We start from the raw sequence: 17,196 nt of genomic DNA, 5'->3' as shown, positions 1-17,196 counted from the left end.
ATATATATATATATATATATATATATATATATATATATATATATATATATATATATATATTTATTTATTTACTATTTTCCCAAGTATAAATAACTACTGTAAGAAATTATCAGCATTTGGTACATACTTTCAGTATTATCTTTGCTTGAACTGATCCAATCTAATCCTGTTTATTTGAAATGAACCTGCTCTTACGCAGGCTTGAGCTATCAGAACTGTTGCAAAGACAACAAGTCTCAAATGAGTAATCCACGTACAAAGAACGGAAGGAGTAAACCAGGAGTAAACCAAAGAAAAAGAATCAATCATTTGCTTAGTCAATTTAAACACACTGGTTCATTTAAAACAACTGAATGAATTAATTACTGAATCATTTGCACAGTCTATTTGAAGATGTACTTCCATTACTTGCATAATATTGTCACATGTATGTTCTGTTTTGGTTGTTTTTTTCTGCCATTTGTTTGTAACAGAAGTGCAGTGCTTTTAGATCCTTTGATTGTTTGTAAGACCTTTGTTTTTCCTGTTCATAGCCCTGCATAATTTAATGGTTTAAGTGCAGATTGCCTCTGCTACAAAACCAGACTCACCTGCCTATGAAGGGTCCTTGAACTAGTTTCTTTCAGTATGTGGAGAGGGTCTCAGTGAACAGTTAATGTTACTACACCATCTGCCCTGCCCTCCTACATCTCCCACTCACTTCTCGTTTTCCTAAGCCAGCCAGTCTGTTTGCCCCACATCCACTAACTCATTTAAGCTTCCTACATGTCCCCTCACTGTACAACATGAATCAACCGTCCAAATTTCAAACATTGGTAATTAAACAACTGAACCTGGTACATTGTATTTCTGTTTATGTATAATTGTGTCTCATGGGAAAATTCTACTCAGAATTTTAAAAAGAATAAATTGCAAACTCTTTGTTAAGCACAATGAAAAACCTCAAAGTGTTTACAAGGGAAAAGCGAGAGCGTATGGCAGTCATTTGGAAAAATGGGTCTCTTTTATGGACTGGCAATTCTCACCATTGATGATGTTTAAAAATGCTGACAACTGTCACATTCCCTTTGAAAAGAACAGTGTACCATTTAGCCCTAAACACGTAAATGTACCTGTCAAATCTCAACTGAAGTGCTTGTGCTTTCAAAGACATAAAAAATGCAAGCACAAAAGGTGCACGTTGTACTTCAATCACGTCTATTCTAAAATAAAGAGTTAACGCAATCATTTTGCTATTACTAATCTTCTATTGTAAGTGTTCTGCCACAGATTTAAATTGCTGAACAAGTACACGCTCCGCTTCAGACCTTCATCAGGCAAAAAATTAACCATAATTGCTGATAATTAGTCTACTTAAAACGGTCAATTAAAAAAATTATTTAATCGGAAGTTCAGTGTAGCGGTTGGAGTTTCTTATTTAGGTATTCATACCTTGTACTTTCTCTCTAATTAAACAGGCACTCTGAACAACATCACTCACTTCACTGAAGATGTATGTAAGTCACTCTACTATAAAGTATGTGCTACAGAACAACAGGTGGAGTTAAAAAAGGAAACATTGCTATTTTACATTTTGCTTCGCAGGAGATTAAGAGTCATAGGGCTCTATTTTGACGGTCCATGCGCAAAGCAGAAAGCGCAGAGCGCAAACGCATTAAGGGCGTGTCAGAATCCACTTTTGCTATTTTAAGGATGGGAAAATCCGCTTTGCACCGTGGCGCATGGTCTAACTGGGCTGAGTTTATTTTCCTAAGGAGTTATAGGTGTGTTTTGAGAATAAACCAATCAGAGTCTCATCTCCCATTCCCTTTAAGAGCCAGTTGCGTCGCGCCATGGCACATTTGCTATTTACATGAAGTAAAGTAAGTGTAAGTGAAAAAACTGAGCATTTCACTAGCAAGAAAACAGTTAAACAGAGCATCTACAGCACGAGAATGAGAGATAAATGATCTTCTTTCACTTTCGCTCTCGTGGATAGGGAAACCTGCACAGACATCAATTAGCCTATAAATAATTAATTTAGTTTGTAAAGCGCAAATATTTGTTTCAAAACTATTTCTAAATTCAGTTCTAATTTCCAGCAAACTAATAAATGAACAATAATAATGAAGTGTGTTCAAAAACCTGAGTTATATCCTAAAACACATGCTGTGACCCATATGGTCTAAAACCTGCAGGTGGGCAAATCTAAGCTTGTTTTTAATAAAACAAATATAAATATGGATATAATAAATAATACTGCTGATAATAATAACATTATTCAAAAGCAAATTGTTAAGAATGAACTGAAAAACATGAAGGCAGTGGTTTTTCATATTTATGTAGGCTAGAAAATAATATGTTTTGTAATATTTTAATCCTTTATATTCATATCCTATATATATTCTTATTATATCCTATACATATCCTAATATTTAATTTTTTTTTCATATTTAAAGATTTGCGTATTACTCTACATCTTGTGTGAATTAAATTGTGTAAGCGAGGCGCAACTCTGCGCTGGACTTTAGACCGGGTTTGTTTTGGTCTATTGAAAAATCTAGTTTCTCAAAATAGCAACGCGCCTCAGAACGCCTTTCTTTTTAGACCAGAACGCCTATAGGCGCATATATGAGCGCAAATGCATTTGCTATTTAAACAGCATGGCGAAACGCCTCAAAACGACCCTTGCGCCAAGTTGAAACTAGCAAACAACTATTGCGTCGCGCCTTGCGCCACATTGCGCCGGCTGTATGATAGGGCCCATAGACTGAGTGATCTTCCAAAATCCTGAACTAAAAGCTGTTTTCAGACTTTTTCTATAAGTTAGCGATAAATACGTGAAATATAAGTGTGGAGAGGTAAGCATGGTCAAACACCCAATAAAGGGGGAGAGCATGCTCAGAGCCCGGCGGCTAATCAGCAGGCCAATCAGAAATAATAAGCAACACCTGTTTATTCTAGTGATTGGGCCGGAGAGACACCCGTCTTAAGGAGAACGGGAGGAACAGTCGGGAGAGAGAGCTGCCCGACGACCACACAGTGGAAACCGTCTGTTGCATTTACTTACAAAAATAAAAAGTCTGTTACTTACCTCAGCGCCAACCCTGTCTTCTTCTTCCCACCCAAAGAACCTTTGTTACAATAAGTTTAATATATAATTCTATAAGTTTGTAATATAAGTTATATAACATACTGTATATATGAGTTTACTCACCCTTCGCTTGTTCTAAACTTGTTTGAGTTTCTTTTTTAGTGGACACAGAAGAGGATAATTTGAAAAATGTTGAAAACTTTAGCCATTTTTCCCTACCATGGATGTCAATGGATTCCCGTTTCCAGCCTTTTTCATAATACAGTATCTTCTTTTGTGTTCAGCAATAAGAGAAAACTCGTAAAAGGCCTGACCCACTTTAAAATGTGCAAACAGTGAATACATTTTCATTTCCATTAAATATAGAATTGATTTAAAAACCTATTATTTGTATACAAAGACTACCTCCTCTCTATTTCTGTGTTTAAGTCAGCTTAAAAGACCCAACTATTTTCTCTTGCTTTTAATCCTCCTTGATTGCTGGTTCTATTATTTCTTTTACTGATTAATCTGATAGTCTTGTTTACTTTTTCCTTTTTTTAAATTTATCTTTTACTACACCTATGTACAGCACTTCTTTGGTTGATTTTTTAAATGCGCTGTATATAAAAATATCATAAATAAATGTTATTTTGTATTTTGGGGTGAACTATCAACAGCAAATTTTGCAAAATTTGAATAAATACTACAATGCTACAGCTTTCCCTGCAGGCTCAGGACGTCAATATGATGTCAGATTAACATTGTACCCCAACGTCCTCAGGACATTAGATTTTGGTTGGAAATGAAAATCTGGTTGACGTCAGAACCCAACATCAGACAGACGTCAGTGGATTTTGGTTAGGTAATGCCACAACCTAAAACCAACCATAGTTCAACGTTACTGATGTTAGACTTTGACATTGTATGGATGTCGCATTATGACGTTAAAGTGTGGTTTATTTATAAACTAATTTCGAGAGGATCACGTGCTTATGATCAACACGGCTGGCACCTCATTAGCGCCGTAATCTGCCCTATTAAATGATTACGGAAGCATTATAAATAACCAGAGTTTTTCCACTACAGTTATGTTCGTCTTAAAGTTTTCCCCCTTTCCACCCCTACTTCCCTCACTTTTTTTCCGATAGGGCGACATGGTGGCCCAGTGGCTAGCATTGTTGCCTCACAGCAAGAACACCACTCGTCCAACCTCCTATCAAGCCGGTTGGTGGTTCTGTGCAGAATTTCCATGTTCTCCTCGTGTTCACGTGTGTTTCCTCTGGGTTCCCCGGTTTCCTCTCACCGTCCAAAAACTTGCACCATAGCCAATCTACTATACCAAATTATCACCCAAGACAACCTTAGTTTACACTTCTCACACGGCGACAAACAGGGGAGTTCTCAAGACCTGCATGAGCTCGAACTCCCCTCTCACCCTTTTAACAGGATGAAGCAATGGGTTCAAGGATACTACAAGCTCAGGGCCCTCTCCCAGGACAGCATGCCAATTAAGCTTCATTGATTATCAGCTAGGTGTGAACTCTTGAATATGATGTTGGATTTTAGTTAGTTAATGTCACAAATTTAAACCAACCAAAGATCAATGTCTACTGATGTTAGACTTTGACGTTGTATTGACGTCACATTATGACGTTTAGATGACGTTGGACTTTGGTTATTTAATTCCACAACCTAAAACCAGCCTAAGATCAATGTCTACTGATGTAAGAATTTGACAGTGTATGAACGTCACATTATGACTTTAATATGTGAAATTTTGGTTAGTTAACGCCACAAATTTAAATCAACCAAAGATCAATGTCTTCTGATGTTAGACTTTGACTTTGTATGGACGTCATATTATGACGTTTAGATGACGTTGGACTTTGGTTATTTAATTCCACAACCTAAAACCAGCCTAAGTTCAATGTTTACTAATGTTAGAATTTGACGTTGGATGAATGTCACATTATGACTTTAAAATGACGTTGGATTTTTGTTAGTTAATGCCACAAATTTAAACCAACCAAAGATCAATGTCTACTGATGCTAGACTGTAACGTTCTATGGACGTCACATTATGATGTTAAGAAAACGTTGGACTTTGGTTGGTTAATTCCACAACCTAAAACTATGTTGTATGGATGTCTATTTAGGATGTCATTTGACGTTAAACTGACATTGGTTTTTGCTCTCTGATGTCAAATCCAAAATATAAACAGATACCTACATCATATGACGTTGTGTCCCTGCTGGGTTTCAACTTAAAACTTGAAAATATGCTAAAACAATTTTACCAAATTTTATTCTAATAAAAAAAGTAAAGTAAAAAGTAAATAAAAACTATTTGAAAAACTATTTTACTATAAAAACTATTTGAAATATTTAGCAAATTTATTTAGCAAAACCAAAACACTAGTTTATATAAAATAGTATGTACTTATATATATATTAAAGAGATAAAAAGAGAGAGAAAACCTTCTAGTCATTGAAGGTGAAAAGTAGCAAAATTCCTATTGTCAAAAATAACATTTTAAATATAAAAGAATGAATATTTATTCTACTTATAATCACTGAGGTAAAGTTGACCCTGATAAACTGTGTGGATCTGCTGTGCTGATTGTTCAGAACAGATAAAAGGCAGAACGTGAAGAGCATCTGAATGGTGCTCCAGTATGGCTCATTTTTAAAAACACCTCAAATAACTTTCATTTATTTTGCTCATATGCGTGGTTAATTATAATAAACGATCATGCTGTTTTACTTTTAAAGAATAAATGACACAGTACCACAGAAACACAAATGAATGCAACATTTTTTGTGCAATATTCCACATCTGTTTTTTTATTAATTATGCACAATTGGGGAAAAAAGCTGTCCAGGTGACAATTAATCACCATTTTATCTGATTATCTCGGTTTTGGTCCATCACTTCGACAATGCAGGGCACAAACCAGCCTTATCTGGACAAACAGAGATGGTGCCAATATGTAGGATTTAATTAATTAAATGTATTTACAATTGGATTACACAATCATTTGTGTACCCTTGATTGGTTCTATTGGCTGCAGTGACCTGAAACAACAGGGAACAAATAAGCCATTTGGCTCACCGAAGACAATGGCGATCAAAGCCAATTATTTGTGTCTCCCAGACTTTACCCATGTAGAGCTACAGCAGATTTGTTAACATTAAGTGAACTGTGCTAATCTAAGAGAGAAAGACACACTCATGCTCATCAGGGCTTCCAGCCAGGGAAGCAGTGATTTCCTTCAGCCTGTTTGTCTTCTAGAAAAAATCCATACACACATTCTGCTGACGGACCATGATGTATTCAGTGCTTTTAGAGATTTCTCAGAACATACAAATTCTGTCATCGTTGACTCACCTTCGTGCATTTAAAATGTGTAATGGCTCAGCTCAAATTTTGCTGATTAAACTAATAATTTATATTGCTAATTTATAGCATTGATTCAGCAAATGATGTTATCTGATCTATTTAAGAACTAATATATAACAATAAACAATTATATATAATAAGATGACTTTTTAATGTGTTTTTCTTTCAAAAACTCCACATTAAAAAGTCATTTTAAAAATGCAAAACAGTTTATTAGGTCGCATCTTCCATATTTTGCGTAAGTTTTAAAATTGTGTCAAGTATTATAAATCGGTTATACTATTTAATTTAAAGCCTCATCACATCTCGTTTTAGTCCATAAAACAAATCCCTTCATAACAGATAGTCAGCTAATTCTAATAAAAATTACATGAGAACCAAACATTGCAATGTTTTTTTTCTCATTTTCAGTTGCACATTCATGAGCCACATTATGCATGTATATGTATGCACTTGTATGTAGGGCTTATATGTATATATAAAGAAGCAATACAGGAGACCTGGCCGTATATGCACCTCAATTTTGCCCATATGTGGCATATATATGCATATATGAGTGTATATATGTGCATATACAGTTGAAGTCAGAATTATTAGACCCCCTGTTTATTTTTTCTCTCCAATTTCTGTTTAACGGAGAGAGGATTTTTTTCAGCACATTTCTAAAAATAATAGTTTTAATAACTCATTTCTAATCTACTGATTTATTTTATCTTTGCCATGATGCCAGTAAACAATATTTGACTAGATATTTTTCAAGACACTTCTATACAGCTTAAAGTAACACTTAAAGGCTTAACTAGGTTAATTAGGCTAACCAGGCAGATTAGAGTAATTTGGCAAGCTATTGTGTAACGACGGTTTGTTCTGTAGACAAAAAATAAATAAATTTGCTTAAAAAAAGGGGCTAATAATTTTGTCCTTAAAATGGTGTTTAAAAAGACAGACTGTGAAAATGTTATTGCCCTGTTAATCATAATTTGGAAAATATTTAAAAAAGAAAAAAAAAATTCAAAGGGGGCTAATAATTTTGACTTCAACTGTATGTATCATATATTGCATGGATATATATTGCATATGTATCATATACTGCATATAGGTTTTAAATAAGCAAATATATCCTCATATAGGTTCTTTACATGTGGGGAATAACTCAACCCCTTTAAAAAACAACATGGAGCTCATCTTATTAGCTAACAAACAAGTTGAATTGGTCAGAAAAATCAGAGATGTTGTCATAGAATATAAATTATTTTACAAAGTCATGCTCTAAAATAAAAGTGTTTGGAGGAGATAACAACTAAGCCCTGAGGATAATTTGCATTGCAACCATATTTTGGGTCTTAAAATGATATTCCAACCAAAAATTCTCATTCTATCATCATTTATTAACACTTTACTTTTAAACCTTTTTGAGTTTTTTTTTTCTTCGTTTAAATGCAAAAAAATATATTTTGTGGACCACAGTATTTTTATTTCTTACTATAAAAGTCAATGGCTACAGGTTTCAGTTTTCTTCAAAAAAGCGTATTTTTTGCTGAACAGAGAGGAAAAAAAGGTTTGGAAACACTTGAGAGTGAGAAAATAGTGAGTACACTTTCATTTCTGGGTGAACTATCTCTTTAAGGAATAAAAGTTGTTGGCGTTTCACTGCCTCTAGTGCTTATTTCAGCTGAAACTCTTGCAAACATGAACACATCTACAAACATATACGTCTACATCTTTCACCCTTCGTGGTTTAATTGATTTAAACATGTGAATTCAACCATCTGCACGTCTGTTCTGATAAGCCTGTTCAGTCTGTAATCTTCACGTCAAACATAACATGCACAAGGACATGGCAGCAAAACCAACTTTTCCATACAGGTGAAAAATGTGAACTATTTTCTGTTTGATGTTTTCGTTCTTCTTAAAATGTATTTAAAAAAAACTGGATTTGGAACGGATATGTTGATTGGCTGCAACTAGGTAAGATAAGCAGCCTTAAGAGAGAGATTTTGCCCTATTTTCTTGCATGTTCGATCAATATGCAAATCAGTAATCATAAGCAGCCAAGGATGGCAAATAAATGTCTGTACACCTGAAAGATGACATGCTGTGAGTCATTATGATTAAAATGCGTTTCAGTGATCACAAAATCAAAACAAAATCACAGATGTGCCATTTTAGCGAATTTCAGGACACACAGACATGTCTAAACAGCATTAGCATTAATAATAATCAAAAATCATGCCTTTGTGCGTGCAAAGTATTGTTTTAGAGTAGACTGTTAGAAATGGCAATAAAGTCACTTTGTTTAAACATCAAATATTGACAGAGCATATATCAAGATCTCATAATGCCATTAGAAAGCATAAATAAATATGGTATACTGTTAAATAGCAGATTTTGTAAATATTGTATAGCTGCTCTGGTTTAATATGGAAAGTCACTCTGAGTTATCACAACACTAATAATTCATAATAGCATGACCTTTTCAGCTGATTAATGTTTTGTCAGGAATTTATGGGGCTCAGTGATTTCCTGATTAAACATTTCATTCAAACATTTGTAGGAAAGAATACTAAAAAAATGAGTCTGCAAAAAATAAACCAATTCATTCATTCATTCATTCATTCATTCATTCATTCATTTTCTTTTCTGCTTGGTTTCTTTATTAATCTGGTCACCACAGCAGAATAAACCGCCAACTTATCCAGCATATGTTTTAAGCTGTGGATGCCCTTCTAGCTGCAACCCATCTCTGGGAAGCATCTATACACACTCATACACTATGGACAATTTAGCCTACCCAATTCACCTGAACCGCATGTCTTTGGACTGTGGGGGAAAACTGAGCACCGGCAGAACATGTAAACTCCACACAGAAATGCCAACTGACTCAGCCAAGGCTCGAACCAGCGACCTTCTTGCTGTGAGGCGACAGTACTACCTACTGCGCCACCGCGTTGCCTAAATCAATACAAATATTTATAAATAAATTAATAAAAGGAATATTTATCTTTTATCTAATAATTCACCTTTTAATGAGTGTATTTTTATGCTTGTACATCAAAACATGGCTTGTCATTATGAATATAAACATTTATTCATTTTCTGCTGCTTTTCTGGAGCAGGGTCACAGGGGCAGCAGTCTTAGGAGAGACTTCAGAGCTCCTCACCCTATCCATAAGAGTGCACCCTGCCACCCTTCGAAGGAAACTCACGAAGGACACTCCGTTTGTATTCGAGATCTTGTCCTTTTGGTCATGATCCAAAGCTCATGACCATATGTGAGAGTAGGAACGTAGATTGACCGGTATATCGAAAGCTTTGCCTTTCGGCTAAGCTCCTTCTTTACCACAATGAACCGATACATCGACCGCATTACTGCTGCACCAGTCTACCTGTCAATCTCACGTTCCATCCTTCCCTCACTCATGAACAAAACCCTGAGATAAAAATTATGAATAGAATTAGTGAGAATTAGAGAGTCCAATGCACTGGAAACAAGTCTGACTTTCACCGGCAATGCGAACCAAGGCTTGACTCGTCTCTGTATGAATATAAACATGACAATAAAATTGCCAAGCCAACAAATCTTAACTGCATTAGCCTTCATTCATTTTCTGTTTGTTGAATGTTGTTAAATCACATTCAAGATGATTCACTAATATTTGATCAAACTGCACTCACTAAGATACTGTATAATCATATCACATTTTTTAATACATAAGTCTGATTATCAGCTATATTACAGTGTATTTACAAGTGCATTTTCGAGAGTACATTTATAGCTTTTTTCTACATTTTGTAAGAGTCAAACAGGTTTTTTTTTTCATTTCTCCTTTTATATCTCTATATTTAGCTTTCATGATCAGGCTCTGATGGCAAGGAGTCAGAGGCCTGAACCGCAATCACAGATTTGCTAATTAGCGCCTTGAGCTTCATTTAGTGCGTGGGCTGCTGAGACTCGCTCTGAAATAACATTGAGGAGATTCAGCTACTCACAAATCATCAATACTCTCACTGTTATTATGGCGCAATAATTGACCGCTCTGCTGTTTTTGTACTCATTATAAAAAGTTTAGTCTGTAACTTTAATGATTGGCTCAAATGAGACTCATTAAACTGGTGAAGTGATATGGACACACATAGATGTAAATGAATTGAACAATCCTTCAATATTCCAGAAAGTGAACTCATTAGTTGTGTGATTCGTTATAATATATATTTAAATAACCATTTGCATTTTTTACAATATTATTAGACAAAATGTATTGTACATCAAATTATACCACATGGCTATATTATAAAATTTTGTAATAAAATGTTTTTAAAAAAATCATATTTTATTATTTATTGAAAATAACTTTGAAATGTAAAAATTATAGTACTATTGAAATAAACATTGACATTTTTATATGAGTTTTTGGAAGTCTCACAAAAATGTAATTATAATAATTTCTTTTATTTATAATAATTATAAAATTTAAGAATTATATTACAAATTTGTAGGATTTTAAAGTTAAATTATTTCAATTTTATATATAAATGCATGTATATATTGTTCCAGTATTGGGTTGCAGTTGTAAAGGCATGCAAACATTAGTTTTATTTTATTTTTTTCCTCTCTCAATTTCAGTTGCTCATTTGTGAGCCACGTTACCCGTTTCATTTACCTAAGAGCATTTGTGTTATAAAGCTAGAACCAGACAAGGGAAATTAACATAACAAACTTTGATTTGAAGGAAAGTATCAAAAATATTTGACAAAAATCTAAATAACGGTGTATTTAACAGCTTTAATGACAAAAAAAACTTGCAAGAGGGGAGTTCGAGACGAAGACATTGAGATGAGAAAAGTCTGGTTATTTGAGTTAAGGATCGTCTGATAGGATAATCAGTTATTAGCTAAAGTCGGAACAGCTGTGAACAATCATAAGCACGTGATCCTCTCGAAATTTGTTTATGAATTAACTTTACTTAAAAATTGCAAACAACTCTGGTGAATCCAAAGCTACGAACAATGTCTGTTAAAATATACATTTACATGCCTTTCTGCCATTTTCAGGCCTCACCCACAAACCCTTTATTAAAGCGTGTGCAGCTGAAACACACACCATGGGTTTTTTCGTCATCTCATATTGTTTCCCTCTTCCTTTGCTCCTCAGTGTGTGACACTGGCGTCTGCACCATTAACAGACGTCACACAGGCAGAGACTTATAGACCCACACTGTGAGCTCAACCTTTACAGAGCATTAAACTGTCCTGTTTCACTCCCACAAAACACATTTCTCATGTTTTGCGGTGATAATGAGGGCAGTTGTATGGTTTATTTGAAGATCAGAAAGCCTCATTAAAGCTGCACATCTCCCCGCTTTCTCTTGAAATTGCACTTCAGGTTTAGTATGTACATATGGACATATGACATTTCTTTTTACTTAAATACTTTACTTTTACATAAATGAGGGCCAGTTGTGGGTGTAATTGGTTACTGAAATTAAATTGGTTATCTACTGAAAAAGCAAGTGATTACTGATAATTTATTTTTTAATTATTTCATTTATTAATTTTTCTTTGGCTTAGTCTTTATTTCAGAGGTTGCCATACATTACATACAACACACACCCAATGTATGGAGAAATCCAATGTTGAGTTACGACAAATCCAGAATTTTTTAGTGTATGTTGTTCCTGAGGTGTGTTGTAAAATAATTAATGAATGAGTTAAGAGAGAAAACCCAGTCCAGGAGACTCTAAACAAGCAGAATTCCTTTATTGAGACGTGTTAGTCTGCAGTCATACAGTGTCTTCAAGAAGTCCATGGGTCTGCAGTCTGCAAGTTTGATCACAAGTCTGAAAACAAGTCTAAATTGAGTCTATAATGTGTTTTTAGGAGGAGGGGAGTCGCTAGGTGGAGATAGCTTAAAAACACATGTAAATGAAATGTTGTTGTCAGCAGGGTAAATTGCATTTCCTAGCTCCAATCTCATCAGCATATTAGTACTCATTCATGTTACATTTTAGCATGATAACAAAACGTGCAAATGAAGTACTGGAGTCAGAACCTGTCCTGCGCCTTGACCAGCTTGAAAGTTACCTAGCCATTTGTTAGACAATAGAGACAGCCGTGCTTTGAACTGAGAGGTTTTAATGTCACACCTTAGCTAGAGTTTTGAATGAAATGGGCTAATGAAAAACCAAATAATATAACTTTTCAGTTATATTTAGATTATTGTTCATTTGGAATTGGAATATAGAAATTTATATTCCCACAGGTGTCATTTCAGAACTTGTCATGCACTGATGTTGTTAAACTCCAAATGAGTGTGTGTGTCTGTGTTTGATACGTCTTAATTGTTGTTCAGTCTGACATTACGACATCTACAGTGTGACACAAGGATCATGTTTATACAGTCTGGCAAGCTACAATTGTGAAGAAATATTCATTCATTCATTCATTCATTCATTCATTCATTCATTCATTCATTCATTCATTCATTCATTCATTCATTCATTTATTCATTTTCTTTTCGGCCTAATCCCTTTATTAATCTGGGGTCGCCACAGCGGGATGAACTGTTGACTTATCCAGCATATGTTTTATGCAGCGGATGCTCTTCCAGCTGCAACCCATCATTGGGAAACACCCATGCACTCTCATTTACACACATACACTACAGACATTTTTTAGTTTCGCAATTTACCTATACCATACTGTATGTTTTTGGACATGTGGGGGAAACACAATTTCTTGTGAAGAAATATTGAAAAATATTAAATAATAATAATAATAATAATAATAATAATAGTGTGAGCACTTCAGAAACAAATGCCAACAATGATGAGGATAAATTTGTTTGATCAGCGGTTGTCTACTGGTTTTACTTCACTTCTTAAATTGCTAACAATTTACAAATCTACAAATTTTAAAAAAGACTTCAGGGATTGTTAAAGATCTTTCTAACCATTTCTCCTCTTATCCTTATCCTATTTTGTGGCTTAAGTTGAGTTCATTCTTCGATTTTGTTTTAGAGTATGTTGTTGCCTTAAAGGCACAATATGTAAGATTTTTTTCATTTAAAAATCCCCAAACCACTAGAACAGTATTATTTATTTTGCTGACTTGTGTACTTACATTATCCCAAATGTTTTGGAGAATGTTTAAATCCAGAAAAATATAAATTTTTAGCTAGTGACACAGAACATGTGCTGTGTCGTCATGCTAATGATGTTATACATTCTTGATTTCCAGTTTCATAGAAAACAGGAAACACCAACGATGCTTTAACATGTTGTGCACAGCAGAATTATAACAGAACCAGCTTTTAGAATTTAGAAAACAGAAATATATTTAGTACAAAGCTGCTTCTTCAACACTTTATCATTACGAGAACCAGAAACATTAGAGTGAGACATAATAAAAGCTCTGCTGCTTTCGTGTCACGCTGGGCTCATGTCTCATCAGTGGTTGCTTCAGAGGTCTCGTTTCACTTCAGTAAATCTCAGTCTTACACATTCTACCATAATAATAAGTTTTGAATATTTTAGCTCACCCATGAACATGATTTCTGTGTGACACCCTCGGCTCATTCCTGCAGTCCAAACCACTGCTCTCCCTCATTACTGATTTCCCTGATTACTGATCACCTGCACTCACCACTCACCATAAATACTCACCTTACTCAGTCAGCGGCTGGAATCTAAGACGCATGGTCCTCCCTGTCTTTCCTCCTCAGTGGATGCTCTTCTTCTCCTGCGAATGCAGTTGCATCTATTTAAGGGAAGTGACTATTCATTTATTGGCATTTAACCACAGCATTGAGCCTATCTACTGAATTGTTTATGTGTGAGATTGCTCCCTCTCCTTAGTGCCATTCACCTGCTTCTCCTGTTGTGGTTGTTGAAACTTTTGAATAAATGTCCTTGAAGTTTTACCTTCCTTGTGTGATCGTGACATTCTGCAGGAGTCCCGACACAACAATTCCCATGATTTTACATTCAGTTTAGGCATCATATTAGGCAGAAATGATATGTTTCTTTAGGCAGTAAAACACCTACTTGCTAGTTTGATACAGTATGGACCCTTGCTTTTATTATTTAAATAGAGTGGACGTAAAGCCCATGTTCTTGTTAAAGGTGCACTAAAATCTGACAAACACTTTTGACCACACTTTTGGACCAAGTTCCAAAACACAATTTGATTTGTATCTAGTAACTATTGACCTTTTTTCTTTTATGAACAAGCTGAGACAGCCATTGGAACCTTATTGGCTCAAGACTTTCAGTCTCCTTTGATGTTTAGCAGTTAAAAACAACTCGTTATGCTGCTTGAGGTTTGTTTTAGTATGCCCCAAATTTTAGTATGTAAATATTTTTAGCATACCAAAAATATTTTAGTATGGTTTAAACTTTTACTCAAGTGAGACAAGTGTGGTGCTAAGTCCATACACCATACTAATCAAACAATACAACTGTTTATTGCTGGAACACACAGCTGATATCAATTATCACAATAATATTCAATAATCATGAATCATGCTCATGAACATCATTAATCAAAATACAACATAATTGCATAAAAGGCTTATAATGTAAAATAAAGATGAGATTACATGAATAAAATACAGAAAATGAAAATTTGATACAAGTATATACAAGTATATACAACTTCAGAGACGTGCCATCATTTTCCTCTTCAAAGCCTGGGGAGCCCGTTGCAGTCATATTGGAAAACCAACATGTGTGTCCGAGAATGCCAGGCGATGTGTGCTTATCCCACGGCTGAGCTTCCAATGTTTCAGCAAAAAATCTTCACCTTTATAGTCAAAATTTGGGTGCTGGCCAAAGGTCGGCCTATTAGGTAAGAGTGAAGTGTGAGTTAATCAGGCCCACCTCCTCTCTCAGCTAGTTGCACATTATTTCTGATTGCAAAGCACAAATTTGAGGTTTGTAGTGTCAGCATGATTATCTAGAGTCAATATTCTACCTCCTGAAATTTGGGAAAGTTAACCTTAAGTTCCGGAGACCCTTCTCTGGTTATTTGGTCAGTATTTTACCTTCTGAAAATTGGAGAAAGGTGTGAAGTTAACCTTAAGGTCATGAGACCCTTCTCTTTTCAATTGGTTATTTGTTGAGCACAACAGGAGAAAAACAAAAAATATCCCATTTGTTACAAGGTTGCAAAATAGTATTTTCTTATTATATTAGTTTCATTTTTATCTATTATAATAAACATGTTTCAAGAGCATGTAGTTTGATGATTTACTGCCATTTTCTTCTAGTCATTTTTCCCTTAGGTGAACGAATCAGAACAGAAGACCTAAAACAATCAAAGAAAAGAGCTTACCACCACATTGCCGAATAAGATGAATAGAAGGGATTTCAAATACCAACATATTTTGTTTTCCTTTAATTAAAACTATTATATTTTCTGGGTTAAAGCAGATGATTGAACATGCTGGTTTTCATAATGCATGCAGAACCTGACAACAAACAGCATCACAATATGTAAGCATTTCATATAGAACTGTTGAGACACTAAAAGGAGGACGGAAGTGTCATGTTATTAGCACAGTGAAGCACTCGTCCTCATGTAGAGGAGATATTAAGAGATATGAGGGCCATATCATGCTGGTATTGGGGGTTAAGCTTTCAAGTTTCATTGATGTGCATAAAACCCTGCCTTTCTCTTCTTCTCTCAAGCTCAGTGTTGGCTAAAACGGCACCTGTTCCAAGTCATTGATCTCTCCCTTTGGCAAAACCTGTGGGCTCCACTGAGCTCCATGCACCGACTGAAAACATACTGCTTTCTAAATGATTTATTTAAAGACAAATGATCTGTTTCTAGATTGAACTTAACCTTAAAAAAGAGTGGTAAATGTGATAAATGATTTATTCTAAAACCTCAGCAACTGAGTGTATGTTCATCTGACATGGAGAGCGAATGTCACACACACAAGCAGAAAGACGGAGACGGAGACGGAGAGCAAGAAAAGGCTGCGAGACAGAGAGGTGCTAAAATTAGAACAGCCTCATGTTGAGAGGCAGCTGAATTTCCACTTCGCAGAAGCAAAAGTGAATCATCTGGATATTTTTGTACCATTGCGGAGGGAAATCACTTCAGAGCGGTTATTGATTGACAAAAAAAGCACACCTGTAGACAGGAAATAGATTTTCGGCTCTGGACTCTGAAGCCACATGGAGCTGTTATTGCACTGCGGTTGGTCTGAAGCTCGTCAATTGCTACACGTTGTGACATTTAAATGCTTTTTTCCCTAAAGGTGAGATGTGCTATTTTTTATCTCTGTTAGAGCGAGAAAATTTAAACTAGTTTAATAAGAAACAAACATTAGCCATTTGACATTTGTTTTCCTTAAAGGATGCAAAGGATTATTGCAATGCTGTAGGCATGGATCGGATCAGCTGAATATCATGGAATGGAATGATTCTGGCTATTTTATTGTGAATAATCAAAAAAAAAGTGCTTTATAGACTTTTATATCTAAAAAAAACTCAATGCTATAGTGTTTTTATAAAAATAATAAGCCAAAAAAGGTGCAAATATATAAAAAGTCAGTGTAAATGAAACAAGGTGCACGGCTGTAGGTGGGGAAAGGAAGAAGACTCAAGTGCAAAACTGAAATGGATATTTATTAATTATAAAATAAAGCAAAAGGAGAACAAAAACAACCCAAAGGGGTGAAAACATTAACAAAAAATAAATAAATAAACAAACAAACAAACAAACAAACAAACAA

This window comes from Danio rerio, chromosome 10 (assembly GCF_052040795.2).
Source record: "Danio rerio strain M-AB ecotype USA chromosome 10, GRCz13ab, whole genome shotgun sequence".
NCBI classification, from domain to species: domain Eukaryota; kingdom Metazoa; phylum Chordata; class Actinopteri; order Cypriniformes; family Danionidae; genus Danio; species Danio rerio.
The sequence above is the reverse complement of the archived record's forward strand: the minus strand, read 5'-3'. Positions refer to the sequence as shown.